The 3548-nt window shown below is 33.3% G+C and overlaps 1 long non-coding RNA gene across 1 annotated transcript in view; it reads left to right on the plus strand.

Moving 5' to 3' along the window:
* The first annotated feature begins 208 nt into the window (after positions 1-208).
* The window catches only part of LOC122811367, a 344127-nt gene continuing 340787 nt past the window's right edge, over positions 209-3548 (plus strand). The window contains exon 1 of the long non-coding RNA XR_006366246.1: positions 209-280. This is a non-coding gene — a long non-coding RNA (uncharacterized LOC122811367). The remainder of the gene's footprint in view (positions 281-3548) is intronic.

Raw genomic sequence — 3548 nt, forward strand, 5'->3', positions numbered from 1 at the left:
ATACATTTATTCATTAAAGAAGAGGGAAGTTCTGACTGCGTGATCTGCAATACAGACAGACAACAATTATGCAAGAACTAGTTACGTACACACAGTAAACGACAGTGGTTTTCTGATGAAAGTTGCTGGACTTCCCCTTTCTCTACAAGGAACTTAACCTTTATCTGGTTCCTTATTACTTTCTTTTTGGTCATATACTATGAATATTGCTACATATTTCAATGTAAATAATATCTAAGATAATCGTAGGATTCTGAGGAACTCTTATAACACAGAAAAGGTAAGAACATTAAACTGATTACCAGAGATATGAGATTGTTCTGTTATCTGTATTATTTTCTCAAGTAAAGTATTAGATATCGAGGAACAGATGCACATTTCATCTGTCTTTTTGTAGAAAGTTGGTCATGATGATATTACTAATTGTGTACGTGAGACATGTAAAAATAACCAAGTGGAAAACTTCCATTCATAATTCCACCGTTGCAATAGTTAGCAGTTGTTGAAAAAAAAAAAACTTGCCCAGCAGTATTAATTCTGAAATGTTAGTAAAATGCAGGTACAGATGAACTTCTCTGAGAAATTGACATTTTTGTGAAAGTGTCATTTAATAAAATATAGCTCATATTTGTTTATAAGGCTGATCTGGGTGCAAGGACTTTTTTCTTCATAATATTAATAATACAGCAGATTTCTCAACCACAGTGGAAGCAAAATGGCATACATAATCATTTGGAATATTTTAATTACACTCACTAAATTGCAAAATATTTACTAGATTACAAAATATTCAGTAGAACAGTGTGAGATGACAAGCTGCAGAAATAATCATATGCCTATTACTCATAATTCTTGCATAACTAACCATCTGTTATTGCTATAGGGAGGAATTTTCAGTTTAGTCTAGGGAAATCTGAAGAGCCTCATGGGATATTTGAAGCAATTCTAGATTTCTGTAGAGTATCTCAAGGGTTTTCTTCTGCCAAATCCACTTGAGATTTTACATACACTTCAGACATATATAGTAGATTTAATGACTATACAATATTACCATAATCCAGGAAGAGAAGAAATTGTTCCTTCTGTAATGTTTCATTAGTACAGAATTATTGAAGTTTCAATGAAGTGAAACAAAACAAAGCTTCACAACAACAAACGCAAAACAGACAAAAAACAATGTGCTGTTTGTATTAGGTCTAACTTTTTTGCACCCCCCCCTCTCGCACAACACGAACAAAAATAAATTATACTAGCAGCAGCTTCCTATGGAAAAAGCAATTAGGGAGTTCCACATTAGGGGCTGCAATACATTGAGTTATAACTTGTTCACATTACACTTGCTCAAGGTAAGGAAGACAGATCTTGTCCTATAGTTTTATAATCCATATTTTCACTTCTTGTTAATCAAAATATTCAAAGCACATAATATATCATTGTAATTCTATTAACATTAGAACTTTTAACTTGCATTATGTTTTCTACTTCTATAAAATTTGGCCTGCAGTATTCTAAACAAGTTATGTTCCCTTAATTTAATATGTGCAGTATTTTCCAAACCCATGATTTAGCATACTTGATGCATTGTCAGTTTTCTTTTTTTTCAGTCTCACCCGGATCATAAAAATTAAACTTGCAAGTGTAGCTAATATTTATTTATGCCTGGAACATCAGGAAATTTAATACTCTTTGTGAGCAATAAACAGAGTGGTTGTAGGTAGATTTTATGTGCATTTGAATACATTGGCTATGCGTTGAGAAATATGGATGTATTTTTATTCATCTGAGAAATGGGTTACCCACTAGATACAAGTACACCTTTCATGGGTAGTCCGAGAGCACAGACTGGCTAAATGACTTGTACAATGTCATAACAGTAGGAAATTGAAGTAGAGGAAATCAAATTTTGGACCAGCGGGCAAAGGTCATTAGCAGCTCATAACCTTAATCCCATGCCATAAATAAAGAAATATATATATATATATATATATATATATATATATATATATATATATATATATATATATATAAAACGGTAGCGGCTGACAAGAGTGCTGTACTAGCATGCAGATGCTGTTTTTAACTGAATGGATCATCCTGGGTTTTGAACCCTGGCTTTGACTTTGCTGAACAGTATTCTCCTCAGCTGAACTTGAATTAAGGGAGACATTATGATGATTGATATAATCAGACGTCTGAACATAGAATCAGAGTGGCAAACTGAAAAATGCTATAAAATGTATCAGTGTGATTGAAACACCACAAAATAAATATTACAATAAAAATGATTAACCATTTACATATTTAAAAATCATATTGAAATGTACCTTGCCACATTTAGCAAGCAATTGCTAAACAGTTTTATGTTTCTCTGTGTTTAGTTAACCCACCCACTAGTGACAAGTAGCCACTGCAGTAGGAAACAGCATATAACCAGACATACCAACATATCCTCACTGTCAACAATACATTTCATAGAAGAAAAGCAAGTATATCCTAGTCAAAAATCTAATTAAACTGCATATTTCTTTTCATTTAATGAATAGAATCTATGTTCCATGTTACACTTGACAGTAACTGACTGTTAACAAACCATTTTTCTTGAGTACCATGAACCCTACTAATTACTCCAGTTCCACAGATGAGATCAGTGAGAATTGTAAAGTTATACTCAGAGAACAAAGTAGAAAACCTGATTTACTGAGCATATTTCTTTCATTTTATTTTCTACATTTGTTGATTAGTTAAGCCCTCTGGATACCAGTGATCATAGACTCGCTATGTGAATAACAACCATCTAACCAAGGTCAGTTAAGGAACATGGGTATAACATGGCTAGGCTTGTAAAGGCCCTAGGACCATTAGCCTAGTAAACATCCTATGAACCTATGCGTACTTTTTCAGAAGTGACCTGTGAGCACCATCTGGTTAAGTGACTTACTTATAGTTGCACAGTATTCAAATGGAGGTGAAAGTAATCCATCCCATTACTATGGGCTACAAGACGCAGCTATAATAGCTTTGAGTATTAGGGTGGTATTCATAGTCCAGATTTCATGCTTGCACAGCAGTTATTTCCGAATAGCACCACCACACCTATATGCAAATACACTAAGTGCAGGTTATTCATACTGACTAAGTAAATGCAAAGGCAATTTAAGAATCACAGCTAATTAATTCAAATACATAAAGTAGCTTAAGTTAATAAGTATGTGTGAAGGACTGCGTGTTAACTGTAGGCTTCGTATGAAGAATAAAAAAAATAGCTGGTCAGGCAGAAGTGTAGAACAAACAGGAACATTAATAAAACTTTACACAGTGAATAAAATCAATAAAACAATAAAAAACAGGATAAGCACTTTCATACACACAAGTACTTCTTCAGATCCATAAAATACTGCATCCACAGTGAGTTTTTATATGCACAGCCTAGTGCTTCAAATCATATGATTTCAATAAAGGCCTAATTGGAATAACTTCATTTAACCCTTTACCTTCACTGGCTCTAAGCAAATGCATCCATTTTATTTCAATACATTCTGTCTTAGTTT

The sequence above is a fragment of the Protopterus annectens genome, chromosome 9.part0 (genome assembly GCF_019279795.1).
Source record: "Protopterus annectens isolate FY-2018-M chromosome 9.part0, PAN1.0, whole genome shotgun sequence".
NCBI lineage: Eukaryota > Metazoa > Chordata > Ceratodontiformes > Protopteridae > Protopterus > Protopterus annectens.